This window comes from Panthera leo, chromosome B2, assembly GCF_018350215.1.
Source record: "Panthera leo isolate Ple1 chromosome B2, P.leo_Ple1_pat1.1, whole genome shotgun sequence".
NCBI lineage: Eukaryota > Metazoa > Chordata > Mammalia > Carnivora > Felidae > Panthera > Panthera leo.
The window spans coordinates 92,834,436-92,846,682 of NC_056683.1; positions in this window are offsets into that span (position 1 = coordinate 92,834,436).

The following is a 12,247-nucleotide window of genomic DNA, read 5'->3' on the forward strand; positions in this document are numbered from 1 at the left end:
CTCCTCTCTGGTACAATTATTATACATGTGTTATCAGAGAAGTTATCATACAGGTGTTTTGGAAATAGAGAAGGAATTGGTTAACTCTGCCTAGGAGGGTAATATATAATTTGATAAAAGTGATATTTGGGTTGGGTTTTGACATATGAATATCATTTCAAGAGTCAAAGAATCAGAAAAACCAGTGTATTGCCACATCAGGAATTGCCTCTGATTTCTGGAAATATTTCAGACCATTCATTATTTTTTTAAAAAGACGAAAAATTCACAATATAAGCTATGACACAATCTAAACCTAAATAAACACACAACTTCATTGTTTGGAGAATTGTTCTGTGTGGTGCAAAATTTACTACTAATTAAAACATAAGACTTTCTTCTTTAGCAATACGTTTATACAAAGACAATACCCTTCTGAAGTGAGTATCCAAGAAGAAAATGGATAGAAGGAGATCTTTCTTAACTTTGATACCAAAATTCCTAGAATTTATGTTCAGGTAACTATTTACAGTTTAAGCACTTTGTTATAATTTTTTCAAATGAATGTTGCAGGCTGATTCATTTAGCAAACAATTTGAAATTAAAGGAAAACTGGTAGGGGTGCCTGGGTGGCTTAGTCAGTTAGGCAGGCTTTAACTCAGGTCATGATCTCAAGGTTTGTGGGTTTGTGCCCACGTCCAGCTCTGTGCTGACAGTGCAGAGCCTGGAGCCTGCTTCAGATTCAGTGTCTCTCTCTGCCCCTCACCCCCTCATGATCCGTCTCTCTCTCCTTCGAAAATAAATAAAACATTTTTAAAAAAAGGAAAAGTGGTTAATATGATTCTTTCAAGGAAAAATGTGTAGTCTTCTACAATAGAAGGAGGACAGAAAAAAACAGGATGGGAAATGGAGAGGGAGCAGTGGAAATGGAATTACTCAGAATGACTTTGGACTTGTCCTTGTAAACTTAGAACACTTCAAGTTCTGCCCTGTGTCTGTACTTGAGCTGCTTATATTTTGTCTCTCTTTCTTAACTGAGTACCCTTCTAGAAAGTCCTTGTATTTGATTTTAAATCTATTGACCTCACTGTCAAAGATTCCTGATAAAAAGCTTTGGGCTGTAAAGCACACACACTTGTGCAAATCATGTGCTTACTTTCCTATGCTCCCTGAACGAATGATGACCTACATCCCTAAAGTTGTTATAAAACCAAACAAGTACTATGTGTGAGTGGGTAAAATCTTTGGGCACTGATAAAAGGAAAATTCCTTAAGACAAATAAGGTAGCCATTTCATGATACTTGACTGAGTACAAAACTGTTCTTAGAAATAGGTTATATTTAGATATGTTGTATTTGCTGACTAAGGAGGACACAACAAACGTAGTAAAGATATAACAATGCAATCAAATCTCACTTATCTATGAAGGCAGGAACAAGGCCAATGCAAATAGGTGGGCAACAAGAAGTCTTTAGAACAAAATGAACATGGGAAGAACAATAGTGTCAGATAGGGGAACCTGGCTGGCTCAGTCAGTAGAGTATGTGACTCTTGATTTCATTGTCATGAGTTCAAGTGCCTTAGAGCTTTAAAAAAATGTGGTAGGTAATTGCTGTGATTTCTATTTCTGTGTTTACATAAGAACTCTACCCAAAGGAGCTTGTAGAGAGGTCAGGTGTCTAATGAAAGCTAGCAAGGGTACTTGGGTTTCCTTCCTAAGATAATAGAAAGAAGGACAAGAGAAAACAGATTTAACTTCTCTCCTCAATTCCAATTTTAGACTTGAATTCTTGGGAACTTCACCCTTAGACAATTTTTTTTTTAGTGACGAGCACAAAACACTTGACAAGTTTGCTGTCTGGGTAGTAGTAAACTTCCACTTCTAGGGATAACACTATTTCAGGTTCTTTCACAAATCATAATCATTTTTAAAATGTTAATTTATTTCTGGTCACATAGAGGAATTTCACCAAATACTATAATTCCTGGGGAGCTGATCATAAGCAGAGAGGTCAGGATTCTATACCTTCTCAGTGGTAAGAAATACCAAATACATCCAAAGTTTAAAGATCCAGACAGGAAATAATTCATATATCCTTTTGATGAATGCTTACATACTAAACACTTCATTTGAAGAGGATATGAGTAATATTTCCATGGATTTAGATTAGTAGAATATGAAGATAGTTAAAGACTGTTTATAACACAGTATAATAAATACTTAAAATTGTATGTATAAAAAGTTTATTACTAAGTACTATTAGAATGCCAGAGCATAATAAGAATTTAAGTCATCTCAAAAGATGATGAAATCAAATCTATTTCTGAAGGGGTGGGTAGAGGTCTTATTGGGTAAATTATAAACTGTTAGAAACTAGGTTTAACTGAGGGATAATATTAATGTGAAATCGCAATCAAAATTATCATCAGTGGTATGATATTAAAATTAGAGGACTTTTTTCTTTTAAAGTAGCTCACCTAAAGCATTATTATTATGCATTACTTTGGGAATTAAAAAAAAACTCAACAAATTAAATGTTAAATACAGAATAAGAGGAACAATTTGCCTCTTTGTATTTTTATAGATACAAGGCTTTCCTAAAAAGCTCAACAGCTTACAAGATAAGTGTGAAACTAACCAGTAGTTCCCAGTGTTGGCTGAGTATAAAATAAAGACTTAGCAATACATTTCATATACAAGATTATCAGACATTTAGGAAATATATTTTAAAAGGATTTTATCACAATTACATCAAAACATTTACAGATCTAAGAAAAAAAACTTGAAAATAATTTCCTAGACCCATGTAAAGAAATTTCATAATCTATACAGGAATATAAACAGCAATTCTTTAAAAGTAGGAATATAACAGCTTCATAGGTAGAAAGACTTATTAATGAGAAATATCAATTTTATTCTATCTAAATTAAATTCTATGATATAACACAGTTTCAAAAAACCTTAAATTTTATTCTTTTAAGAATAAAAATTCAACTTCATCCTGGAATAATATTTCTCCCAGTGAAGGGAGAAAGATTGAATTAGTATAGGAATATGCTGAAAATTGCTCTAAAAGATATTTTTACAGTGTCATCAAGTTACAGCAATTCAACAATGGACTATTACGGTCTGTCATAGCACGGCTTTTGCCATTCTCCAAATTTGAATCTAGCTAGTTACCCTTACCTCTGACCACTAGCTTTTCAATTCCTCAAACACCACTGGCATGTTTCAACATGCAAATTCTTATACCTTGAACAATATTAATATCACAAGTAGCATGGCTGGCAGCTTCTTCTCTACCAGATTTTATCTTTAATGCACCCTTCCAAGAGGTTCAGATATCCTTATCTTGTTTTCACCTACACTGTCCATGTTTTTTTCCTACCATATTTTTATGTTGCTGCAACACTACAAGTCTCTCCTAGGCCACAGCAACATCATAGTCACAGTATTTGAAACCAAAAGAAATTGTTTGCCTCAGTAGTTTACAGGTAACCCAAGGGCTCAGTAAATCTTCCTCATTCCACAGGCCGCTTCTATTCCTGAATCAATGGTCCTATTTACTCCCCTTTGAATTATGACCCTTGGGATAAAGATTTTAATAACCTAGGAATTAAGACTCTTCATAGAGTCCCATGAGCTCAACTTCTCTTTCTTTCCATGTCTGTATTTTCTGTTTCCTATTGGTAAAATCTAACTCTAATCTGAGAAATCATGTGGACTCAGAAATCTTCCTAAAAGTTCCTATCTCATAGTTGTAAAAAAATTTTTTTCATGTGTAACTAAAAACTTTGTCAGGGTGCCTGGGTGGCTCAGTAGGATAGCATCTGACTTCGGCTCTGGTCATGATCTCGTGGTTTGTGAGTTTATCCCTGCATTGGGCTCTGCACTGACAGTGTGAAACCTGCTTGAGATTTTCTCTCTCTGCCCCTGTCTGTCTCTGTCTCTCTCTCTCTCTTAAAATAAATAAACTTAAAAAATTATTGTCTTTGCTTAATGATCTTATCTTTAGAATGTCTCTTAGTAAAGTCATTATCTAGTGAGAAGTCAAGTATAATAAATTCAACAAAGCATGCATACAGAAGCTGGGGAAACAGTACTATTGATAGTTAGCTGTATTTCCTGACCACACCTTTTCCTATGTTTGCCAATGTATCATTTTACACTGTAAGCTCCTTTAGGATATAACTTGATCTACCCTTTTGCATTCATCTTCTTGGGGCCTAAGAAGATTAGTAGCATGCAATAGGTGAGGTGTACAATAATATGCAAGAGAGTAGAAGTTATGTAATAAACAATCTCATCACATGAGAAATAAATAAAAGCATACTTAATATTATTTAAAAATTATTATTTCCCTATAACTAGATAATAGATACATAAATAGGTAGGTAGATAGTAAATGATAGATAAATAGAAACATAGATGATAGATAGATGGATAGATAGATAATAGGTAATAGATAGGTAGATAGATAGGTAGATAGAATGCCTCCCAAGACCTGTCTAATAAGAAGTAGCTGTGGCCAACGTCAAAGAGGTTGCTGTCTATTTTCTCTTGCAGGGTTTTGATGGTTTTTTATCTTACATTTAGATATTCCATCCATTTTGAGTTAATTTTTGTGTATGGTATAAGAAAGTGGCCCAGTTTCATTCTTCTGTATGTTGTTGTCCAGTTTTCCCAACACCATTTTCTGAAGAGACTTTTTTCCATTGGATGTTCTTTCCTGCTTTGTCAAAGATTAGTTGGCCATACATTCGTGGGTCTGTTTCTGGGTTCTCTATTCTGTTCCATTGATCTATGTGTCTATTTTTGTGCCAGTACCATAGTGTCTTAACAATTACAGCTTTGTAATATAGTTTGAAGTCCAGAATTGTGATGCCTCCTACTTTGGTTTTCTTTTCAACATTACTTTGGCTATTCAGGGTCAGAAGGAGAATTTCTTTAATCGTCTTAATTCTCCATTTTCTGAAAAATTAAGTCTCTGAAATGGCTTATTGTTTAACAATGTATCCAATTGGAACCACAATTAATAAAAAATGAAGATGGGACATCCTATGACCAAGAATTGATGAAATAAGGAACAAAAGAGTAAACCACCATGTATGGAGTTGAAAGTGTGGAAATAGAAGTCAGAAAACAGTACATCTGTGCTGTGCATAGGCCACACCCTCCTGGGTAATGAATATTGGTTTTGGGTTATTCTAGACATTTACTGGAGGTGATTTGAAGTATTCCTTTGGCATATTTGTGTATCTTGCTAGTGCTTTTTCTATTATTAGGGGTTTACTATCTGACACCATATTTGGAGCAATACTCTTCATATTATTTGATTTCTATTCAAGGGGAAAAACAAGATACTGCAAAATTTCTTGTCTAACTCCAGCCTGAGCTCACAGACAGTTGTTTATCCATGTTGAGATAAAGAGCTCCAAATAATTAGGCTCCATCTTTCCACTTATATCCAATCATTACCACTCAATGTTGAGATGCAGTTTGTGTGTGTGTGTGTGTGTGTGTGTGTGTGTCTATTTTAAAGTTCCAGAATTTTTACAATTATTTTCACAACACCATTCTGCTCAGAGGGTAGTTATGTGTGCATTCTCTTTATCTTCATTTGCTTTGAGGGCAATTTGTATCTTGTCTTGTGTAAAGTTTTGACATAAAGTTGTGACATATAGATTATAATGACATATTATAATCATCCAAAGTCCATAGCTTCCTTCAAGTTTCACTCTTGGTTTCTATATTCTATGGGTTTGGACAAACACATAAAAACATATATCCATAAATATAATATGATACAGAATATTCTTCACTGCCCTAAAAGTTCTCTGTACTCCGCCTATTCATCCCTCTCCTGCCCACCACCACTGGCAGCCATTGATTTTATTGTCTCCGGAGTTTAGACTTTTCATTTCAAGTATTTTTTTAAGTTAAAAGGAAATCAGTTTTTAAGTGCCAGTTGTAAATACTTATGTGATGACTAACATAGAACAAAAGCTATAAAAGTGATTGCAACACTATAGAAACCGCACGCATTTTGAATAACTACAAATTTGCATACATAATATATCAAGTCACTACCAATCTATGAAACGTCAAAATTTTGTACCTAAATAATGGGGAGTATTCATAAAATATAATTAACTATGGACAAAATCATGCTTTTGTACAAATTTTAAAATTGCATGTTTCTCTAAGACTGCAGAAAAGTTTTAAGTAAAGGAAAAAAAAATAGAGAAACCAGACCTAACTTGGGATAAACATATTCTGTGGAGGTTACATTCGAACTGTGTCTGAATGAAGCCTAGGAGCTTTTACCAGACAGTCCTTACTGCTCAGTGAATGATGAATATATATATTGCTGCCTGGATAAATGAGTGGGTCAAAGAAATATATTACATACCTCCAACCTTAGTTATGAAATGGCACAAAGAGAGAAAGATATTGGTATGGAACATGGATGAATAGACAAAACTAGTTGCATCTGAAGCAACTAGCCCATGCAATGAACATGATGAGCTCACTTCCAAAATCCAAATTTACTGTGTCTCATAAAGATAAAATATAAAAATAATACAGAAAAGTATAACACATTGTTCTCACTTATTATCTAGTTATGCATTAAGCTATAGATATACATGTAACTTTTAATGAAAATTAAATAACAATACTAGGTAAAGTATATTCAAATTAAGACTACATGCTAAATAAATGGCTTATAAATAATAAATCATCTGAGTTTTAAAAAAAAAGGACATATCACATTAAAGTCTAAATTGGTTTGAGAAAATCACTGTAGTTTTTCCACAGTCAAGAGAAGAGTGGGTCTCAGAACTAAAGCACGCTGGGAACAGAAAGGAGAATGAAAGGGAAGGAAATTTTCTGATTATCTGAACATCTAAAGCATAATCCAGAACTCAGGAATATCAGTACCATTCAACAAAGAAATCAGGGAAATAAACAAATCTAAGTATATAGGGTAGTCTATTGGCTATTCTACATTCCCACAAGAGTAATTTATTGGTATACTAGAAGAAAATCAACCATATGCATCAAAAGGAATAGATTATATGATAAATTCTGGAATTTAAATTCAAGAATTTTGAGATGGCTTATAAGACCATAAAAACAGGAAGCTCCTGTGTTTGATTTTTGCCAAAGTATAAGATATGCATTTTAATTTATGTAAAAATTTAAGATGAAAAAAGAAATGAGTATTATTGTGCTGCCAACGCCCCCAAGCCCATCAGTTTTGAATGTTTTGCCAAGTCCTGCCTTCATTGTTTTACTCAGTCATACACATTTCCTGCATCCACTCCTTCCATGAATAGAGGCACAGCAAAGACTTCCATGTAGAAATATCTTTTTTAAAATGATGATTCCAGTATAAAACTTTGAACCTCAATTTGCCACAAAGCTTTATTACATAGCTAATTACATGATCTAATATTTTCTTCTATGCTTTCTTTACAATTTCAGCAATATTGAAAACCAATATTGAATCTTCTAGCACTGTGGTACTCTTCAAGAGGAATACTTATAAAATATTAGTACTCAGGTCTCTATCTCCATCCTCACTGCTAAATAAGAGTACATGCTTAACACTCCATCATTTAATGTTAGTTTAGTCATTGGTGGAAATACAGTGCACTGCTAAAATATTTTCTTTATTTGTTTGAATAAAATATATTTAAAACACAAAATAAATTGCCCTTACTGTGGCATACAGATTTTCAAAATAAAATTTAATTCATAGAAATTGAACCTATTAAAATAATGGTTGGCTCTATCCATCATCTTATTTAATTTCTTTCCCATTTGTGTTTTACCTAAAATTTCTTTGAATGACTACCACGAGACTTGTGCATTCTTGCTAGAGTAAGATACCCCTAACTCTCCATTGATGTGGATAGAATACAACTATTCACAAGTTTTCAAGTCTATGTAGAATCTAAGACAAAACAGAATTTTTCTCAGTATTAAAACAAACAAAAAAGACCTTTTCTCCAGGGCCTGCTAAACCCTTCAAAGGAGTCTGCAGCGGTTCCAGCGGATCGTGTCTTCCTTGTTTGAGTTATTTTAGAAGTGAGAACTAGGAATGCAGCCTCACATGAGAGAGAGAAATAACGCACGTTTGTATTTTCAGTATTTTACGTCTAGTGTGTCTTCCTTATCTTTTTTATTCTTTTGCCAGCTCAAAATGCATCCAGCACAAGATGCTTCCAAAATATTGTATCAGCAAATAATCTTTTCTTGGAAATCAAGAAAGCTCTATCTAATACATCCAAAAATTGTATCGGCAAATATTCTTTCCTTGGAAATCAAGAAAGCTCTATCTAATACAATGAGAACGTTAGAACCAATAGTGGGAAACTTGGTTCCACTCTGACCTAGGTTCCACACTGACCTATGTCTCTTGGCTTCTCTCTTCTTTAATTTCCTCACGTGGAAATTGAGAAATAAAGGCATGCATCCGGTCTTTCATAGGGATTGTCGTCAGAATTACGTAAGAGAATATTTGAGGGGAAAACAAGTTGTTGAAGAAATTTGAAATATCTAAAAATCACTAATAGTGGGAAAAAAAATAGTGAACTGCTACCTCCTGGTAATGTAGTAATGTGACTGATTCTAGCAAGCCTCATCCTGCAGGTGAATCTTCAGTACTTCCTAATTGTATTCTGTCTCTCCCTTCTTAAAGAAATTCAGCAGCCTATGCGATTATACAAACTAAATTGCCGTGCCAGTACAGAACTTTTTTAAAATTCCACACATAAAAATACACAAGCCTTTCAAATCTCACACAGAAATTAGGTTTGGACTGCAGGTCTGAGACCTATTACTCAATATTTATTGAGATAGACATGTGATTTAAACCAAGATGAGGATAGAAAACGTAATCATTATCCATCTATTTGGCATGTCTGTGAAAAGCCATTATGACCTATTTCATTATACCTTTTCATTATGCTATTTACTATGTTAATTGAAACTTTATAATGTTGGAAGCATATAAAAAATTCTTTAAGCCTATAGCACATACCAGAATAAATCCTCTAAGACAGTACATTTTAGAACTCATATTTATGTTATAGCATAGAAAGACCCATGAAACTCAAGAGTAAAGGCAAATGATTGCCATTTAAGGAGAATAGAGCTGATTAATCATGCCTCCTTTATCAATTTGATTGTTTAGTTAACAAGTTATCAGTCAGGTCAAGACCACCCCTCAGAGCCAAAGCCCTGAGAAAAATAACAAAGAGAAAAATAATGCTTGAGTCAAAGCCAACATTAAGACCCCTTTGATCCCGCAGGACTGACATACTTGCTTGATGTCAAAAAAATTTTTGTTCAAAGACAAAGCCTTTTATTTTACAATTTAAGTTACGGCTCAAAATGCAAAAATTTAATTTTCCCTAAAAAATACTTTTTGAATACATTTGAGTGAATTCATCATAATAAATTCAAAACTTCAAAAATAAAACAGTAAGAATATTTCTAATTTGTGCTGTTGGAACAAGACAAGAGATTTTTTAGGTGAACATTTAATGTGCACAAGTGATGCTGACAAATGTATTTCTTCCTTAAAAGTTAGATTTCACGGTAATGGATTTTTAAATAGGTGACTAATGTTTTTGACAAGCCTGAAATTTCTGGAAATGTTCTCTCATTCATTGGAACAAAATGATTTAGCATGAATCTCTGGGTCATGATATTCATAAGTCTTTAGAAAAAAAATCAGAGAGCAGTTTTCCAACTGTTATTTTTAGATGAGGTAAGTATATTTAGGATAAAGTTAACTAGCTATGTTCTCTGTTCTACAGAATGAGTTAAATATCACTTGTGAATTTAACTGTTAAAGGCTTTTAATGGTTTACAAAATCTTGTACTTGTTTCAAAACTCCAATTCAAAATACATCTGTTTATGCATCCTTATGCTTTTAGAAGAAGAGCTACATAATAACCAAGTATTAGAGACCATAGGTAGATATTTTGCAAGATTGAAAACTGGCTAATCATTTCAGTCACCTGAAAATGACTTGCCAATAGAATCTAATGAAGCTTTACATATTAACTTTCATAAGTCTATAGTGGAAAAGCAGCAGCTGTTAACACTTTTTAAATATGTGTGTGTGTGTGTGTGTGTGCACAAATACATGTATACAATGGGCTATAGATTTAAGATTTATTTTGCACAAGAGGTAAATAAATATATAAATATAAATATAAATATAAATATAAATATAAATATAAATATATATAGATAGATAGATAGATAAGATTTGGATCTTTTTCCTGCATCAAATAAAGCAGTTTAAGCTTAGCCTTTATGTTGCCAAATATAAAAAAAATTACATATATATGTTTCTGTTCATCAGCTGCCTCTAAAATAAAGAACAGGGGTGCCTGGGTGGCTCCGTCGGCTGAGCGTCCAACTTCGGCTCAGGTCATGATCTCACAGCTCGTGAGTTTGAGCCCCGCATCAGGCTCTGTGCTGACAGCTCAGAGCCTGGAGCCTGCTTCAGATTCTGCGTCTCCCTCTCTCTCTGCCCCAACCCACTTGCATTCTGTCTCTGTCTCTTTCAAAAATAAATAAACATTAAAAACGTTAAAGAAAATAAATTAAATAAAGAACAAGTCTCTGAATTTTGCCTATAAGATAATCAAAAAGCATTTCTATTTCTTCAGATGTTTCTTGGATAATATGTTAATCTCAACAAATTAGATTTTCAAGCAGGTGAAATTTAACATTGTCTATCTAACTCTAGGTGTAGATACAGATCTTCCTCAACTTAGGATGGGGTTATATCCCAATAAAACTATCGTAAGTTGAAAATATCCTAAGTCAAAATCCGTTTAACACACCTAACCTACCATAGTTCAGCCTAGTCTACCTTAAACATGCTCAGAACACTTCCATTAGTCTATAGTTGGGAAAATCATCTAACACAAAGCTTATTTTCTAATAAAGTATTGACTATCTCATGTAATTTATTGAACCATGTACTAAAAGTGAAACAGAATGTCTGGATGGGTATGGAATGGTTGTAAGTATATTGCTTACCTTCCTGATCCTGAGTCTGACTGAGGGCTGCAACTCACCACCGTTGCCTGGCATCACAAGAAAGCATCATCCCCCATATCCTACTGACTGTTTAGATTTCTATTGGATACATATTGCCTTTACACCATTGTAAAGTTGAAAACTCATTAAGCTGAACCATTGTAAGTTGGGATCATCTGCACTGAGGTTTTAATTGTAGCAATTTATTTTCATTTGACTATGGATATGTCAGTGCCTTTTATGGGAATCATAACATGTAACCAACATTAAATTAATATTTTTTTCATAAGGAATCATTAAAAGAATTCCATTGCATTGGTTTTAATCCACGCTGCTAAATAAATGAATAAATGGTGAAGTTTCTTTGATGTAGGGCAGGATACTGGAGTGCCCATGACATCATACAAGTCAGCTCCAGGAACATAAAATGGTATTTAATTGTTACTCAAAAGATGAAATACATATTTTCTCTTTGAAAATACTCAGAGGCCTGTGTCTAGCCTTTGTATGGTCTGCTGTCACTACTCCATCTTTACTGACTCTAAATCTTTTACCCATTGCCCCACTGCTTCCTTATCTTTACCACTAGATTTTTGGTGTAAGTTAGCCAATATGACTGTTCCTTTCAATACTTGTGCTTGTTTTTCGTAAAATTCACATTTTCTTACATCAAATACCATGCATGTTTTCAATTTCACTCTATTTCTCCAATTTCTGTTGTGGATATTTTAATGGCTTCCCTTTCTTGAAAGTATATGCTCTTATGGAGTACACAACAATAAACACAGCAGAACTCATCCCTTCTTTCTCCTGTCCCTGTTCTGTAATTTCTTTTCCTCTTTCTCAACTCTCCCCTTCTCCCTCTGCCCCCACTTTTCTTACAACTACAGCATACTTGGCATCTGCCAACTGCTCTACACAGGCCTCCCTAAGCACTTCACATATTTTCTAATCCTTTGGTAAATATTCTTCTTCCCTTTTTAGAGATGAAGCAACTCAGATCTGGATAGTTAACTGATTCTTCCTTAATTAGTAAGATCTTTGTTATAAACTATATATTTCTTTAATTTTTTTAACGTTTATTCATTTTTGAAAGACAGAGAGAGACAGAGTGTGAGCTGGGGAGGGGCTGAGAGGGAGGGAGACACAGAACCCAAAGCAGGCTCCAGGCTCAGAGCTGTGAGCACAAGCCTGA